Raw genomic sequence first — 19,413 nt, forward strand, 5'->3', positions numbered from 1 at the left:
GTTCCCCACCCCTGCCGGTTTTCTCAGTGGTTAGAGTGTTAGTCCTTGGACTGAAGGGTCTTGGGTTCGATTCTGGTCAAGGGCACATACTTCAGTTGCAGGCTCGATCCTCTACCCCAGTCAGGTTGCATGCAAGAGGCAACCAGTCAATGTGTTTCTCTCACATCAATGTTTCTCTCTGTCTCTCCCCCTTTCTTCCACTTTCTTTAAAAACCAATGGGGGGAAAATATCTTTGGGTAAGGATTAACAAAAATAAATAAATAAATAAATAAATAAATAAATAAATAAGGAACCGCCTTGTAACCCAGTGATTTCACTTCTGTGTAGTTATCTGAAGAAACCCAAAACACTAATTCAAAAGAATATATGCACCCCTACGTTCATTGCAGCGTTATTTACAATAGCCAAGATACGAAAGGAACCCAAGTGCCCATCAATAGATGAGTGGATAAAAAAGCTTTGGTACATTTATACAATGGAATACTACTCGGCCATAAAAATGAAGGAAATCTTTGCAACAGCATGGATGAACATAGACAATATTATGCTAGTGAAATAAATCAGAGACAAATGCTGTATTATTTCACCTCCATGTGGAATCTAAAAGAAAGAAAAAAACGAACAAACAGAAACAGACCCATAGATATAGAGAATAAGCTGATGGCTGCCAGAGAGGAAGACAGTGGTGGGATGGGGGAGGGGGGATAAAAATAAATAAACAAATAAGTAAATAAATATTTTTTTTAAAGGGAAGCAATGAAAGCTTCAAAGAACATGTAAACTAGAAGCTCTATTTATGAGCATATCATATATATTCTACTTTATGTATATTATGATGTTTTTTCATCTTTAGAGACCTTCCTGGCCAGGGAGAGACTGCCAATTCTTAGAGGCAGCAAAGGGCCTAGCCAGGAGCTGCTCCTTACATGCAGACTAACAGTCCCAAGCCAGACCCCCTATCTCTGGCCTTACACCCCAGCTGGCAAAATCCCTGTGCCTTGGCCATCCCAGGGCCAGGTTCCAGGCGACCGGAGACCAGCCCTCGAGTGCAGAGCCATTACTGACAGGAGCAAGGGGAAGGCTGGAGCTGCCCAGGGAGGACCAGCCAGGGAGGGTGAACATCACAAGGTTGGCTAGTTTGAGTAATTCCACCTACGCTCAAATTCTGCTCTGCCCTCAACTAACTGAGCCCATCCTATATAATAAAACCCTAATATGCAAATAGACTGAACAGCAGAACAACTGGCAGAACGACTGGTCACTATGATGCGCACTGACCACCAGGGGGCAGTCGCTTAATGCAGGAGCTGCCCCAGCCCGCAGGCCCCAACCTGCAGCATTGGTGGGGGCGGAGCCGGCGAGCGGGTGGCGCCAGGCCAGCCAAGGCAGGTGCCAGTGGGTGCCCCTCCACCCTAATTGCCCCTGGCCAGGCCTAGGGACCCTACCCATGCACGAATTTCATGCCCTGGGCGAGAGTCATATATATTTTACTTTACGTATATTATGATGGTTTCATAATTTAAAATGGCCTTAAGTAAATGATAAGTTTGTGGATAATGACTATTATCCACAGTGTTTTGTGTTCTTTGATGAGATGGTCAGTCAGGTGTGGCCTCCAGAGGAGACAGAGGAGAGGCTTAGGAAAACAAAGTTTATTGTTTTCACAACTTCCAGGGACAGGGGGCGGGGCACGCATGAGGGCCCCATGGGGGACACACCAGGGTGGTCAGGAAGACAGGAGCAAGGGGGAGGTCTGGGCTGTCCAGGAAGGACCAGGTGGGGCAGGGTGAGCATTGCAAGGTTGGTTAGTTTGAATAAAAATACATATTTTTTAAAATGTATACATTGAATGTTTTATTTAATTGATTGATTGCTTTTATTTTTATTATATTCTTATTGATTTCAGAGAGGAAAGGGGAGGGAGAGAGAGATAGAAACATCACTGATGAGAGAGACTCATTGATTGGCTGCTTTCTGCACGCCCCCTATTGGGGACTGAGCCTGAGACCCAGAAATCAAACCATGGCCTCCTGGTTCATAGGTCGATGCTCAACCACTGAGTCGTGCTGGTCGAGCTATTTATTGATTGATTTAAGAGAGAGAAAGAGAGAGAGAGAGAGAGAGGGAGAGAGAGAGAGAGAGAGAGGAAGAAAGAAAGAGAAATGTTGATTTGTTGTTCCACTTGTTTACCCATTCATTGGTTGATTGTTGTATGTGGCCTGATCGGGGATCAAACCTGCAACCTTGGTGTATTAGGATGACACTCTAGCCAACTGAGCTACCCAGTTAGGGCTTGAACATTTTAAAACTAAAGATGGCAAAATAAATGTCATTTCACATGCCAACTCCGTTAATTAACAGTAGCTGGTGAGTCATGGAGACTTTCGGGCTGTGACTGAATGATAATGTCTGCCAAGATCTCTAAAGGGAAGAGTGGGAAAATTCATGCCATAAATGTGCCTCCTTGGCCTAAACCTCGTCAGAGGTCTCCAGCCAAGCAAGTGGGTACAGTGCCTGTGTCTGGGACGTCTTTGTTGCTTTTAATGAGTGACTTTTGCCATGGCTCTAGGAAGTTGTCCCTGAGCTCAGAGAATGGCAGAGAGGTTGTCAAACAGATCTTCATGGACTTAGAAATGTATACTTTTAAAAACAGAACTTGAGTTACTTCAGTTCTGTCATTTTTGTGTGACTGACTGAAGTTTTTATTTGTGTTTAAAATTTAAACAGCAGAGTACAAGCTGCAAGGTGCAATATTTTGGTTTGATAAGTGAAAATTTTAGTCATGAAATATACTGAATTTGAATAGCTTTGCCATGGAAATTTATTCTTGTTTAACTGTTAATAGTTTTAAAACTAGACAGTGAATCAAGAAAACAATGGTTATTACTGAATAAACCGTGTTGTATAGAGGAGGAACAGTTAAAAACCGACCCGCTCGGATGTGAAATATGCTAGAAACGCCTCTCCGTGGCGGTCACTGGGTGACCCACAAAAGAAAAACCCTTTTGCTGAGGTGGGAATGGTCCAGCAGGGAAGGAAGGCGGACCATGGACCATGGGGGAGACAGAGAGGAGATTTGCAGGATGGGGAAGGGTTGGTTGGCATCAGGACCAAGGACAGGTCAGCCACGGCCGGAGCGGGAGCGGGAGCGGGGGCGGGGGGGGGGGGGGGGGGGGCGGGAAGGTCTGCACAGATGCAGTTCGCGGTGGGTTGAGGGGGCAGCCTAGCAGGAAGCCAGACGCTGGGCGCAGGGAGGGGAGCGAGTGATGGGGATTTGAGAAGAGAGGAAAAGGAGTCCAGGAGAGAGGGAGGCCAGAGGACCAGGAGAGTGTGGCGGCGTGCCCCCTGGAGGCTGCGTCCGGTGCTTACAGTGAGAGCCGGCAGCTTTCCAGTACTGGGGGCGGTAGTCCCGTGCTTCCTTGAGCAAGTTCCTGATTCGCTGTGAGCCTCAGTTTATTCATCTGTTGGAAGCGATTAGAACCCTGACTCCTGACTCTTTTCTGAGGATTAAATAACATCGGTAAGGCCCCAACACAGGACCAATCACTTAGCTCACTCACATGAAGGCAGCCTTCCTTTTCATCGTGGGTGACCCACTGTGTGCTGCTCCGATGGTGCCCTGGGAAACTAACCTTAGATTCGTTGCCTCTGGAAACAAAACCTGTCACTCATCCCTAGCTCCAAACTAAGGAGCCTTGTAGCCTGCTCCCTTCCCCAGCTCGCCCCCCACTGTGCCAGAGGTTGAGTCCCACATCTGGGGGTAGGGGGAAGGTCACCCCAGCCCAGCTTCTAATGCCCCACAGTATCATGTGGTGGTTCCAGGAATGAGCTTGGGGTAGCTCTCGTCCCAGCTCAGCCACTTCTTAGCTGCATCACTTAGACACATTGCTCATCAGGCTGGGCCACAGCACTGCCCTCTCAGCGTTAACCACACCCTCTGCAAAACGGGCTAACTAGCAGGCCTCCTCAGCAGGATGGCTTGCAATGATTCCATGAAATAACATATGTAAGGAGCTTCATTCGGTATCTGGCACTTAGGGCTCAATAAGCAGTTGTTTTAAAACTTTAATTTTAAATGTGCCTTCACCCTCAGTGCAGCAGGTCTCTGAAGCTCTGCTCATCTGTACCCATTGAACAACTTCATATTTCCCCTCCCCCAGCCCCGGCAACCACCATTCTACTTTGTGTTTCTTGAGTTTGATTGCTTTCGATTCTTCATATAACTGAAATCATATGGCCCTGGCCAGTGTGGCTCGGTTGGTTGGAGCATCACCCTGTACACCAAAAGGTAGCGGGTTTGATTCCTGGTCAGGGAACATACCCAGGCTGCAGGTTCAATCCCCTGCATGTGGGAAGCATCTTATAGATGTTTCTCACATTGATGTTTCTCTCTCTGTCTCTCTCACTCTCACTCTCTCTCTGTCTCTCCCTTCCTCTATCTCTCAAACCAATAATAAATAAATAAATAAATAAATAAATAAATAAATCTGTGTGGTATTTGTTTCATTGTGATTGGCTTATTTCACTTAACATAATGTCCTCTAGTTTCATCTATGCTATAGTATATGAATAGCAGGATACAAAATTAATATCCAGAAATTGATGGCATTTTTATACACAAATAATGAATTCTCAGAAAGAGAAACTAGAAAAATAATACCATTTACCATTGCAACAACAAAAAATAAGATACCTTGGAATAAATTTAGCCAAGGAGGTAAAAGATCTGTACTTGGAAAACTATAGGACACTGAAAAAAGAAATAGAGGAAGATACAAACAAAGAATATACCAAATATACCATGTTCATGGATTGGTAGAATCAAATCATCAAAATGTCCATACTACCCAAAGCAATCTATAGAATTAATGCAATCCCTATTAAAATATGAATGGTATATTTCACAGATCTAGAACAAATACTTCCGAGATTTATATGGAACCAAAAAAGACCTCAAATAGCCACAACAATTTTGAGAAAGAAGTTGTGGGAATCACAATACCAGATTTCAAGTTATACTACAAAGCCACTGTAATAAACACAGCCTGGTGCTGGAAAAACAGGCATATAGATCAGTGGAATAGAACAGAGAACCCAGAAATCAGCCCAAGCCATCACGCTCAGTTAATAGGAGGAAAGAACATACAATGGAGTCAAGACAGTCTCTTCTACAAATGGTGTTGGGAAAATTGGACAGATACATGAAAAACATGAAACTAGACCACCAACTTACACAAGAATAAACTCAAAATGGTTAAAAGACCTAAATGTAAGTCGTGAAATCATAAAAATTCTAGAAGAAACCATAGGCAGCAAAATCTCAGACATCTCTTGTAGCAATATTTTTGCCAACTCATCTCCTAGGGCAAAGGAAACAATGGAAAATATAAACAAATGGGACTACATCAAAATAAAAAGCTTCTGCACAGCAGAAAACAGAACAAAACAAAAAACCATCAACAAAACGAAAAGGGAGCCCACTGCATAGGAGAACATATTTGCTAATGATAAATCTGATGAGGGGTTAATTTCCAAAATACATAAAGAACTCATACAACTTAACAAAGGAAGACAAACAATCCATTAAAAATGAGCAAAGGACCTAAATAGACACTTCTCCAAAGTGGAAGTACAGATGGCCAAAAGACACATGAAAAAAATGCTTAAAATCACTAATCATCAGAGAAATGCAAATAAAAACCACAATGATGTATCACCTCACACCTGTCAGAATGGCCACCATCAACAAATCAACAAATGACAAGAGCTGGCCAGGATGTGGAGAAAGGTAACCCTCGTGCACTGCTGGTGGGAATGCAGACTGGTGCAGCCATTATGGAGAACAGTATGGAGTTTCCTCAAAAAACTAAAAATGGAACCTCCATTTGATCTAGTGATCTCACTTCTTGGAATATATACTAAGAATCCTGAAACACCAATCAGAGCAAATGTATGCACCCCTATGTTCATAGCAGTGTTGTTTACAGTAGCTAAGATTTGGAAACAGCCAAGTGCCCATCAATAGATGAGTGGATAAAAAAACTGTGGTACATCTACACAATGGAATACTATGCAGCAGTAAAAAGAAGGATCCTTTACCCTTTGGGACAGCATGGAGGGACCTGGAGAGTATTATGCTAAGTGAAATAAGCCATTCAGAGAAAGACAAGCATCATGATCTCACTCATATGTGGAATCTAATGAACAAAATAAACTGACGACCAAAATAGATCCAGAGACATGGAAGCAGGGAACACACTGACAATTCTCAGAGGGAAGAGGGGGGTTGGGTGGGAAGAGATTAACCAAATAACTTTATATGCATACTAGAGGCCCAGCATGCAAAATCACACGAGACCCCAGACCCACCATGGGTGGGACCCCAGAGTCTGCTGCATTGCCACAGGGGCAGGACCCCAGCGACTGCCGCACTGTCATGGGGTTGGGTCCCCAGCATCCGCCACAAGAGGCGGGACCCAAGACCTGCTGCGTGAGGCGGGACCCCAGACCCCAGACCTGCCGCGCCAGCAAGACCCATCAATGCACCTCCTGGTGACCGGTTGTTTGGTCGTTATGGCGTTATTGTCACAGGCTTTTTATATATATAGACTAGAGGCCCGGGGCACAAAATTTGTACAAGGGGGAGGGTGTCCCTCAGCCCAGCCTGCACCCTCTCCAATCTGGGACCCCTTGGGGGATGTCCGACTGCCAGTTTAAGCCCGATCCTTTGGGATCGGGCTTAAACTGGCAGTTGGACATCTCTCTCACAATCTGGGACTGCTGGCTCCTAACCACTTGCCTGCCTGCCTGCCTGATCACCCCCTAACCAATCCCCTGCTGGCCTGATTGATGCCTAACTGCTCCCTTGCTGGCCTCATTGCCCCCAACTGCCCTCCCCTTTAGGCCTGGTGTGCCCCTAATTATCCTCCCCTGCCAGCCTGGTCGCCCCTAATTGCCCTCCTCTGCCAGCCTGGTCACCCCCAACTGCCCAACCCTGCTGGCCTGGTTGCCCCCAACTGCCCTCCTCTGCAGGTCTGGTCCCCTTCAACTGCCCTTCCCTGCTGGCCTGTTTTCCCCCAATTGCCCTCCCCTGCTGGCCTGGTCACACCCAACTGCCCTCCCCTGCAGGCCTGGTTGCCCCCAACTGCCCTCCTCTGCAGGTCTGGTCCTCCTCAACTGCCCTTGCCTGCTGGCCTGATCACCCACAACTGCCCTCCCCTGCCGGCCATCTTGTGGTGACCATCTTGTGGTGGCCATCTTGTGGCAGCCATCTTGTGATGATGTGGGGCAGCCATCTTGTGGTGGCCATCTTGTGATGACATGGGGTGGCCATCTTGTGATGATGTCATGGCAGCTTCCTTACATCCTAGACAATAGTGGGGTAGACCTGGGGGGGTGCAGATGTGCGGTAGAGGGGGAGGGGACATCTCTAATACTTTCAACAATAAAGATACACTTTTAAAAAGAATTCCTTTTTTAAGGCCGAATGATGTTCCATTGTATGTAGATCACACATTTTGTTTATACGTTCACCTATGGATGAACATGGGGTGCTTCCACCCTTGACTATTGTGGATACTGCTCTGATGCACGGGGTGGGAAATATCTCTTTGAGATTGTGCTTTCAATTCTTTGGCTGTACACCTAGACGTGGAGCAGCTGCAGCATATGGCAGTTCTACCTTTAATTTTTTAAGGAAAGGCCATCCTGCCTTCCACAGTGACTACACCATTTTACATTCCCACCAGCAGTGCCCAGTGTTCCAGTTTCCCCACATCCACACCCAGGCTCCTGCTTTTTGTAGCCATCCTAATGTGGGTGAGGGGATATCTCATTGTGGTTGTGATTTGCATTTCCCTGATGATTAGTGATTTTGAGCATGTTTTCATAAGCTTGTTGGCCATTTGTGTCTCTTCTTTGGAAAAATGTCTATTCAAATATTTTGCCCACTTTTCAATCTGGTTGTTTTTGTTGTTGCTGTTGTTGAGTTGTAGGAGTTCTTTATATATTCTGCATTTTAAACTCTCAACAGATACCAGTATATGATCTGCTAATATTTTCTCCCATCCATAGGCTGCCTTTTCACTCTGTTGATTGTTTCCTTTGCTGTAAAAAAGGGTTTGTTTGATGTTGTTCTAGTTGTCAGTCTTTTTTTTTTTTTTTTTAATATATTTTATTGGTATTTTACAGAGAGGAAAGGAGAGGGATAGAAAGCTAGAAACATCGATCAGCTGCCTCCTGCACACCTCCCACTGGGGATATGCCCGCAACCAAGGTACATGCCCTTGACCGGAATCGAACCAGGGACCCCTCAGTCCGCAGGCTGACGCTCTATCCACTGAGCCAAACCGGTTTCGGCGTCAGTCTTTGTTTTTATTGCCTATGCTGTTGGTGTCATATCCAAGGAATCATCGCCAAATCTAATGTCATAATGTTTCCTCGTATGCTTTTTTTTTTTTTTTTAGAAGTTTTATGGTTTGGGGTCTTATGGTTAGGTTTTTAGGTAGTATTAGTAGTTGTTGTTATTATTATTACCACTATTTTATTAATGCTATTCACCAAAGATTCCAGCCATTCATGTGGAAAATTAAGAACTTGCTGTCATGCATTTTAATATAATAAATACCTTGCTCACTCACATATAAATGTCTCTACTAACCTCAGTAGCAGGAACATAAAACACATAAAAAGGCGTGATCCCGTCTCTCATACAAGGCCTAGCCCACAAGATGCAATGTTAGTCTTGTATATTCACACCTCCATCTCGTTGCTCATGTGCAGGCTCCGCTCCTGCTAGGGTACAGGCGTCAGTTCCATTTGCAGTTGTGACTAATGCTCAGCCTGCCTCAAGCTGGTTCCCTCCCCGGGTCTGTTTGTGTGAAATGCAGGGGTGCCCATCACCACTGCAGCTCCAGGCACTGGGTGAAATGCCAGGGCTCTGAAGAAGAAACGCCGATTGCAAATGTTACCAATGCCGACCAAACCTCGCCATCAGGAACCATTAACGGCCGAGAAGGGCCATCACTTCCGCTCAGTGTGTGAGGCTTTGTTTTCATGAAGTCCTAGAATGGAACACTTTTTTTTTCAGCTCAGAAGTCCCACTGCTGCAAAGCCAGCCCCAGGCCCTTCCCTCTGCTGATTCCTGGAGCCTGCGTAGACCAGAGAGACCAGCGCAGCTTGGCTCCTGGTTTTTGTAGGTGGAAATCCAGCCTGGTTCCCTCCCTGCCAGGCCCCAGATTTAGGCTCACCCCCCTCTCTGTCTCCTTCATGGACCTGGGCTCTTCTATACCTGATGGAGATGCTCCTTACCTCCTAGACGTGAATGCATTTCAGAAAGGAGGCAGCCTTCTGGTCCAGATTAACTCAGCAGGCAAAGACTTCAGGAAGCTGTGCCTCAAGAGGGTGCTGAGCCAAGGTGGAGCCCCTGAGGCCCCACCTGGGGCTTCACACTGCCCATTCTTCCCTGAACGGAGAGCCTGAGGAGGGCTAAGCTTCTGGGAATTTAGAGGCACTTCCTCCAGTAACAGTTCTTAAGGGCCCGTAGGCACTCGGTGTCCTCACAGGAGGCTGCCTGGCCCCTGGACAGAGCTGTGCCTCAACTGCCCATGAACTAGTTGGCCTCCGGCATGAAACTGGGCAGGCCTTGTGTTTATCTCAGGTGCTGGCAATCTGCTCTAGAGAAGACCCGCTAGTCGTCCACCAAACTCAGTCCTTTTACTTTACTTCCCTTATCCTAGTTTATCTGTGTATTGTCTCTTTTTGAGTTAGGAAGGCAGGCCCTGCGTTGCTCACTGCTGAACCTCCAGTGTCTAGAGAGTGCCTTGTAGTCAGGATTGTCACGTGAATGAGTGGGTGAACACAGAGATGTGTGATTCGAATCTTTTAGAGTCAGCTTGCCATCTCCTAGCCTAGTGAAGGGACAAAAATCTTTTTTGACTCTCACTACCCAGATGTTAGGCTAACTTCACTCCACACCCCAATCCCATCAGCAAATACTCTGGTAGATTTGCCATTATAAGACCTTATCTCACCTTAACCACCTTCTTCATACCTGGGTCAAGGGACTGTCCTCACACCTGCCCCCATGTTAATCAGAGTTCTCCAAAGAAACAGAACCAGTGGGATGGATAGATAGATAGATAGATAGATAGATAGATAGATGATAGATAGATAGATAGATAGATAGATAGATAGATAATAGATAGATAGTAGATAGATAGATAGAAGATAGATAATAGATAGATAGTAGATAGATAGATAGATGATAGATATTAGATAGATGATAGATAGATGATAGATAGATAGATAGATAGATAGATAGATAGATGATAGAGAGGTTGGTTTTAAGAAATTGCCTCACAACAGAGTGGGTGCTGATAAATCAGATGGTGGCAGGCTGAAGACCCAGAGAAAAGTTGATGTTGTAGCTCCAGTCTGAAGGCAGTCTAGAGGCAAATTGTTTCTTGCTCAGTCCTTTACTCTTAAGGCCTTCAACTGATTGGATGAGGCTCCTACATGATGGAGGGAGATCTGCTTCACTCAACGTCCACTGAGTTAAATATTCATCTCATCTAAAAACACCTCCACAGAGACATGAGAAACGATGGTTAGCTAATATTTTGAGAGTGTGGCCTAGTCAAGTTGACACATAAAATTCACCATTGCCCACTGTGATGCACTGGAAGGATGACCTTTTCATTTATTTGACTCACCTTGATAAAATATGCGCACCTTTCGTCAATCCTCACCCCTAAGTTCAAAGGCCAAGCCAGCCCCTCATTTTCCTACTTCCACAAATGGCTTATAGAGACTGAGAATCTGATCTCCAGACTTTCTCTGAGGAAAGCAAGCCCCTCCTTTCACAGCCCCGGGACTGTTCTGCGCTGTTTTACATTAAACGCTGGGCGAGACGCAGGGCTCCCTCGTTGGTTCATATGAGCTTTCTCAGGGGTGTCGGCTGGAACTGTTTCAACAAGGTGGTGGGAGGCCGGTCCCCCTGGGTCCAGCTGGCCAGCCTCCCCTCTGGCTTCCTCCAGGGCTTCCAGCAGGCGAGGAGATAGGGAACACGCCATGTCCTGGGGCCTGGCATCAGATGAGCCGAAGGCCTCAGGCTGACAAGGAGTAATAAGCAGTCATTCACTTCCTTCCTCACTCCTCACACCCACTGTCCCTGAAGAGAACTTTTTATTGCTGGGGGGATGCTTTCCGGACACAGAGGCTAACAATAGACATAAAGGAAAAAGGAATGAAAAGTGCATCAGGTGGTTTCCTGGCTGTAGAAGTTCCCTTTGTCTCCTGAATCCTGGGCAGTCTCACTTCATGCTGCTGTGATGCTCTGACCCTCCCCTGAACGGGGTTTGTGACAGTGGCTGATCCTGGTCCCTGCCTGCCCAGGGGTTAGAGGACCCACCTCTTCCCGAGAGAGGCCACTTGCAGACCTTGTCCCGTGAAGGGAACCTGCCACCCTAGTGTACCTGTATGGAGAGCCTGCATCAAGTCATCCTCAAAGTTTTGTTGGTCTTCATCCTTCCAATATGCTCGGGCGCAGGTCCCATTGTTCAGCGCTACAGAAAGGCGATGTGATTTGGGAAGACGGAGGGCCTTGACCAGGGCACCTAGGCCGCAGGCAGGCAAAGCTCGGGACTGGGACACTGGCCCCAAGCCCCAGTCTCCACCACACTGAGCAGGAGTGGAGACTGTCACATGCCCTCGTCCACGTGCTCCTCATTCCTCTCTCTCAGACTCCTTGTCTCAGGGGCTAGAATGCTCTTCCCCGCTGCCCAGTGCCATTTATATTGCAGAAAGGAGTGAGGCATTAATGTGAAGTGATGAGCTGCCGTGGTGTAAATAACTGACACTTATATGGATTCTTTCTCCTCTTGGGTAGGTGTGTTTGGAGCTTGGCTTATGCCTAAGGAACTATACCATTGCCCCAAAATATTAAAGTCCTGCTTAAGCCACACATGGAATTTTATGTGATATATAAAAATTTTATATAAAATGTAAGATTTCGCCCAACTGGTGTGGCTTAGTGGTTGAGCTTCGACCTATGAACCAGGAGGTCACAGTTCAATTCCCAGTCAGGGCACATGCCCAGGTTGTAGACTCAATCCCTAGTGTGGGGTATGCAGGAGGCAGCTGATCAATCATTCTCTTTCATTGTTGAAGTTTCTATCTCTCTTTCCCTCACCCTTCCACTCTGAGATCAATAGAAATATATTAAAAATAAATAAATAAATAAAATGAAGATTTCCATGCTGGGAGTCACCTGCTGAAATCTAGCATGGTAGCTGGAAGAGGTTTTGTTGACTTTTACTTGGGGCACAAGAGACGCTTCCTTAGTGCCTAGCCTCCCTCGAAGGCATGCTTCTCTCGTGAACTTGCTTGTGAGCCATGTTGGGGGAGATGCGATCTTGCTGCAGGGATCAGGGATGTGTTATCTTTAAATTCAAGGCAATAATGTTGCCTTCTTTGTTTCTGTATGTCCACAGGGTCTCCCACATCAGAGGAGCTCAAGCAGCCCTTAAATCACCCTTAATGAATGGGCTCATTTGTTTGTTCATTCAGCACGTAGTCATTAAATACCTACACTATGTTGGACACTCTGCTGTATGCTGGGGATACAGAGGTGAAAAGATGGATGTGATTCCTGCCACAATAGAGACAGGAGCAGGAAAGCAGACGCTGCACTGCGGTGTTGTGTGTGCTACGATGGGGACGGCAGGATGTGTGGGACACCTGTGGCAGGTGACCTACCTCTGCCTAGGAGTCAAGGAAGGCTTCCATGAGGGAGGGATGTGTAAGCTGAGATCCGAAGAGTAAGAACTAGCCATGCAGGGAAGTGTGTGCAGGGCAAGCACAGAGCTTCAAGGAAGGAGAACAGCATGTGCAAAGGGCCGGAAGGAGTGGAGAGCTGAGTGTTTGAGATTCCATGTTACTAGAGAATGTTGAAGGTACAGGGAGGTCTGGAGTATTGGTCTAGGGCCAGATCACAAAAGTTCTTGTCTATAGTTTTTTCAAACTTGTCTTCACTACAACACACAGTAAGATAGACACCTTATGTCATAAGTCAGGACAAACATAGGTGTATGATACAACAGCCACAAACAACATGCAAAAGTACTCTATTTCTAGCTTATTGTATTTTTTCCAATGCTGGTTAAGACACAAAGTTGATTTCACAACCTTCTGCTGAGTCTCCACACACCATTGTAAATCATTGTACGGAGCTGGAACTTTCCCCCCAAGGTCAGTACAAAGCCATTGGTGGGCTTTAAGCCAACAGTGACCTGGTCCAGTTTTGTTCATGGAGCAACACTCACGCTCCAGCAGAGGTGGACATGGTGGGCGTGAGGAAGGGCACTCTAGGGCTGGCTGGCTGCTGTGACCTGATGGAAAGATAAGGGCACCCCAAATATAGCAATGGCAGTATGGACAGAGAGCGAATTGCTTTTTGAGATTATTAAGACAGAAAATAGGTGATTGGTTGGCAGTGTCGAGTGAGGAGGGCGAAGTCAAGGGTGATGCCAGGATTGTGCTTTGGTAACTAAAGGATTGTGGTGCTGGGTGCTGAGAAACAGAACAATGGAGGAGGATCCCACTGGGGGAAGGTGCTGAGTTCCAATCTGAGTGGCTGTGTGTGAGACATTCAAGAGTTGATTGTCTTCTGCATATCATCTTTATCCCTTCATCCTGTCATCCTCCCCCCTCTCGTATATGCCTTTCACCACTGTCCTCAGGTCCTCCCTCGCTATTGGCTCTTCCCCATCAGTGTAGTCACATGCTGATTTCCTCACTAAAATAATCTCCCTCGGCATTTCCCCACCCAACTCTTCATTGTGCCTTCCCTTCTCAATGCCGTATCCTGTAGTCTCTACTCCAGGCGTCCTCAAACTATGGCCCACGGGCCACATGCGGCCCGCCGAGGACATTTATCCGGCCCTCCAGGTGCCGCTGCCTGTCCTGCTTAGCAGCCGACTTGTCCCAGGCCTGCAGTGCGCATAGGAATTTGTTCATAGTTTTTTTTTTAAACTATAGTCTGGCCCTCCACCGGTCTGAGGGACAGTGAACTGGCCCCCTGTTTAAAAAGTTTGAGGACCCCTGCTACTCAGTCTCCTACTCACTCAATGTTTCATTCTGATTTTAATTTTTAAGTTGCTCTTAAGTCCATGTACATAAGCGTAATAAAAATGTTCTCATTATAAATATATTAAACATTCTAGATATAGAGTCAAAAGTCAAAGCATTCCTTATCTAGGTAATATGTTGATGATAGTTATCTGTCTTCAATTTTTAAAAGTGAAACCATAGGCAATGTCTGTATTGATTAATGTGCTGTTGATGTCTGGAATCAGAGTATTCCATTTCCTCAAGTGAATTTCCCCCGTTTTAGTCCCCTTGTGTGTGAATGCATAGATATACAGAAGTTGGAGAGGCTGCTATTGAGATATTTTGTCCCTAGGCTTAAATTAGCAATAAATAAAAAATTAAATAAAAAGTTTATATAAATTTTAAAAATAAATTAATAGCTCAGCTGGCATGGCTCAGTGGTTGAGTGTCGATCCATGCACCAAGAGGTCACTGGTTCCATCCTCAGTCAAGGCGCATGCCAAGTTGAGGGCTCGATTCCCAGTAGGGGGCAAGCAAGAGGCAGACAATCGATGTTTCTCTCTTGTTGATGTTTCTATCTCTCCCTTCCCCCTCTCCCTTTCTCTCTCCCTAAAAATCAATAAAAACATTCTATATTTATAAAAGCCCAGTGACCATTAAGGTGGAATGACTAGAACAACCAGTCTCTATGATGCACACTGACCACCAGGGGGCAGACGCTCAACTCAGGAGCTGCCCCTTGGTGGTCAGTGCGCTTCCACAGCAGGAGCGCCGCTCAGCCAGAAGCCGGGCTTATGGCTGGCGAGTGCAGTGGTGGTGGCAGGAGCCTCTCCCACCTTCGCAGCAACGCTAAGGAATGTTAAGCCAAGTGGTAAGGAGCGAGCAGGTGGGCAGTTAGGAGCAAGCCCGCAGGTGGTTAGGAGTGAGGAGTCACAGATTGCGAGAGGGTGCAGGCTGGGCTGAGGGACACACACACACACACACACACACACACACACACACCGTGCATGAATTTCGTGCATCTGGCCTCTAGTTTAAATAAGTAAGTAAGTAAATAAATAAATAAATAATTGATGTTCTGTGGACTTTGAAACTCAAGAAAGGTGGGCCAGATTGGGTTTATGGAATCGGAGCTGGGCAGTATCTTGGGGATGTTTGGAGCCATGGATGAGAATAGATCTCTTAGGGAGGATACATGAGAAAAGCAGAGACAGGCCCTGAGACAGCCAGGCTCTAGAATGACCTCTGTCTCCAAGTCAGAACCAAGTCATCATCTTCTGTGCCCTCCCGACGTTTGGATGACATCACGCCAAGGAGGTTCACACAGAGCAGGTCTGTGTTGAGCTGACTGCTAGGCATCATCTCAGGAAACCTGAGCGTGGCCTCCTCCCCTGGCTGAATGTGGGGCCCACGTGGAAACGCTCCCGGGCTGCGTCACCAGGGCTGGGCCATGTACTTCAAATGGTTTCAGTGTTGGATGCTTTTAAACTAAATGTGCTCCTCATGCTGGTAAGTCATGTGCCGTATGTTAGAAACCTGAACAATGGAAGTATGTTGAAAATTATTAGAAGTTGGAAGTGCTGGTATTGAAATACTTTGTCCCAGGGTTTAAATTAGCAAGTTGGCTTTCTTGATAAGGAGCAGCATTAAATTCCAGCCCCTTGATTTAGCAAGGGGTTTGACAGCTGCCTGGGAAATGGCCTGAGAGAGTCGTTTCTGCCTGCCTCAACACCCCTACCTCCAGCTTAGTCTCTGTTTTCCCTTCCTGCCTATCATGTCAATATATCTTGAGTTTGAAACAGAAATGGTATAAAATTGAGACCTACAGATAAAAGGGTAGTAATGACTTAAATTGACAATTTTTCTTATTAGAAAAAATAAATATATTACCTGCAGAATACTTAGAACACATAGATTAACAATGCGGTGGGTGGGGGGAGAGTCAATAATTCATCTATTCAATAATTGTTCACTGAGCATGTACTAAGTTCCAGAAACCATTGTAAGTACTGTAACTAAAATAGTGACCAAAGCCAACAGGTCCTCTGCTCTCTGGCATGTTGGTGGTAAGAAAGGGGGTGAGTAGACGCTCTCAGCAGGATGGTTGTTAATATGGTAGATGTGATGGATAGGGGAGGGCCCGCTGAGAAGGTGACTTTTGAAGAAAGACTCTCAGGAAGTAAGGAAAGGGGGCAAGAGGATAGATGGGAAGAATATTCTGGACAGAGAAAAAGGCAGGTGCAAAGGCCCTGAGTCGGAAGCATGGCCCATTTTTTGGAGGCACAACTAGAAAATCAGTATGGAGAACAGTGAGAGGGATGATGGAGTAAGGGGGAGACGGTGACATAGAGGGACAAACCATGTTGGTCTTTCTAGATTAAATAACAAGTTTGACTTCCACTCTCATTTCTGAGTGAGCTTGAAGCCAGTGGAGAAACCGAAGCACAAAAGTGACTTGATCTGGCTTGCATTTTGCCAGGAGGCCCCTCGCTGCTGAACGGAGAGGGGGGGGCCAGAAGGGGCGATTAGAGGCAGGGAGATGAGCAGAGATTGCCAAAGAAAACCCTTGCAAATGGCCTTTGTTTTTAATGCATGCATTAACAGAGGAAGGACGGACTCTCCTGACTACTCCTCCACCTGCATTTGTCACTAACAGAATTCTTGCTGAAGGTAGGTGGGCAATCAGATACCACTTGGGTGCTGGTGGAGAATGAGGGGCTTGGCCAAATATGGAGGGTGCTCAGACATCAAGGGTGGGTTCTGGTTAAACTGACTTAGCAGGGTTCTTGCTACAACTGGAGTTGACAAGGAAGTGCACGGGTAACCTAGGAGAAGGCTGGGAGCCTGGCTGCAGTTTGGGCAAGCAGAGCATCTTGGTCAGAACTAAGACACATGTTCTTTCACGCTCTCACGTCTCTGAAACTAGGATGCATCTTACAGCCGGAGCTGTCGGCTGGTGGTTGCCATGTACATGCCATTACATGTGTATGTGTGGAGGGGGCGAGTGGGGTCAGTCACAGTGGTTTATGCTGTCATCACTGCAATTTACAGTTAAATAATGAACTCACTGCTACTACACTGTTTAAAAGGATGATTCTAATTCTGCACCAAATTAGAAAGTTACTGGTGTGCACCCTAATTCTGCACCAAATTAGAAAGTTACTGGTGTGCACACGAAGACAGACAAAAACAGCACAGTGGGGTGCACATTTCATATTGGAAAAGCAAAAATTTGGCATTCAAGGAATAACTTCGATCCACATTTTCTTGCGACACAGAAACCAAGTGCGTCATAGGAGTTAGGAAAGGAAGAAGCCCACACACTATTTGTGCTTTCCTGGAAAACTAAGTTTATTATTCTCACAGCTCCTAGAACAGGGGGTGGGGCACGCATGAAGGGCCCCTGGGGAACACACCAGGGTGGTCAGGAAGACAGGAGCAAGGCGGAGGCCTGGGTTGCCCAGGAAGGACCAGGCGGGGCAGGGTGAACATCACAAGGTTACTAGTTTGAATAATTCCAATGGCTCTGCGCTTGAGGGCTGGTCTCCGGTCTCCTGGAACCTGGCCCTGGGATGGCCGAGGCACAGGGATGTTGCTGGCTGGGGTATAAGGCCAGAGAGAGGGGGTCTAGCTTGGGATTGTTAGTCTGCACATGAGGGGCGGCTCCTGGCTGGGCCCTTTGCTGCCTCTAAGAATTGGTAGTCTCTCCCTGGCCAGGAAGGTTTTTTTTTTTTAATATATTTTTATTGATTTCAGAGAGGAAGGGAGAGGGAGAGAAAGATAGAAACATCAATGATGAGAGAGAATCATTGATTGGCTGCCTCCTGCACGCCCCCTACTGGGGATTGAGCCCACAATCCAGGCATGTTCCCCGACTAGAAATTGAACCCATGATCTTCTGTTTTGTTTTTTTTGTTTTTTAAATATATTTTATTGATTTTCCACAGGGAGGAAGGGAGAGGGATAGAGAGCTAGAAACATCGATGAGAGAGAAACATCGATCAGCTGCCTCCTGCACACTCCCCACTGGGTATGTGCCCGCAACCAAGGTACATGCCCTTGACTGGAATTGAACCTGGGACCCTTGACTCCGCAGGCCGACGCTCTATCTACTGAGCCAAACCGGCTAGGGCTATGATCTTCTGTTTTATAGGTCGATGCTCAACCGCTGAGCTAAGCCAGCCAGGCCAGGAAGGATTTTTTAATATGTCAAAACATCATAATAGATAGCAAATTAACAATACAGATGTGGGCAAAAGTAGTTGACAGTTGTAATACAATAAATAATAAGTCATAATATAGTCCTGGTCAGTGTGGCTCAGTGGGTTGGAGCATCATCCCATACACCAAAACTCAAGGTCTTGAGTTTGATTCCCAGCCAGTGCACATACCTAGGTAGCAGGTTGGATCCCTGGTTGGGGCAAGTACAGGATCGATGTTTCTCTCTCTCTCTCTCTCTCTCTCTCTCTCTCTCTCTCTCTCTCTCTCCTCTCTCCTCTCTCTCTCTCTCTCTCTCTCTCTCTCTCTCTCTCTCTCTCTCTCTCTCTCTCCCTTCCCCTTTCTTTAATATCAATGAGCATGTCCTGGGGTGAGGATTAAATAATAATAAAAATACAAGAATAAACTCTGTTTTGTGTACTCACAACTGTGCACCTACTTTTGCCAACCCCTGTGTGTAAAATACACAGATGATGCTGTGTTGTGTTTTGTTACCAAGATACATGCAAAAAAATTCCCTCCATACATATATAAAGAGGTAATATGCAAAGAAGCTGGGATGCCGTAATAGTCACAATTGGCTCAGGAGGAGGCTGTGCGTGCAGATGGGCAGGAAGGGACTGGTGCCACCCATGGCCACTGGGGCTGGGGGCGGGCTGGAGCGGAGACACAACACACAGGGGGGCCCTCCCCCGCTGGGAGACAGCACATTAGCAGTCCCACCTCTGCATGTGAGCTGCAGAGGAAACACCTTTTCTTACTGCTCATTGGCTAAGCTCCCTGTATGCCACTGGCAGTGTTCTTGGTAAGTTGCATAATAAGAATCCAAGAAGGTGATCACTCCTGGAGGAAAAAATGAAGGTCAGCTGCTGGAGGGGCTAAGAAATGTCATATCCTGCCCTAGCCAGTTTGGCTCAGTGGATAGAGCCTCGGCCTGCAGACCGCAGGGTCTGGGTTCGATTCTGATCAAGGGCATGTACCTAGGTTGCAGGCTCCTCCCTGGCCGGGGCCCCGGTCAGGGCTCATGCATGAGGCAACCAATTGAAGTGTCCCTCTCACATTGATGTTTCTCTCTGTCTTTCCCT

The 19,413-nt window shown here is 46.6% G+C and overlaps 1 protein-coding gene across 4 annotated transcripts in view; it reads left to right on the top strand.

Annotated features, from left to right (window-relative positions):
- Positions 1-19,413, top strand: part of GPR45 (G protein-coupled receptor 45) — a 119,779-nt gene that overhangs the window by 78,500 nt on the left and 21,866 nt on the right. For 2 of the 4 annotated variants that reach the window (XR_013961494.1, XM_080685700.1), the window contains exon 3: positions 16,715-16,780. The exons of the other annotated variants lie outside the window; for them this stretch is intronic. The gene's annotated coding sequence lies outside the window, so the exon portion shown is untranslated. The remainder of the gene's footprint in view (positions 1-16,714; positions 16,781-19,413) is intronic. 4 annotated transcript variants of the gene reach the window in all.

This window comes from Plecotus auritus, assembly GCF_963455305.1.
Source record: "Plecotus auritus genome assembly, chromosome: 8".
NCBI classification, from domain to species: Eukaryota; Metazoa; Chordata; class Mammalia; order Chiroptera; family Vespertilionidae; genus Plecotus; species Plecotus auritus.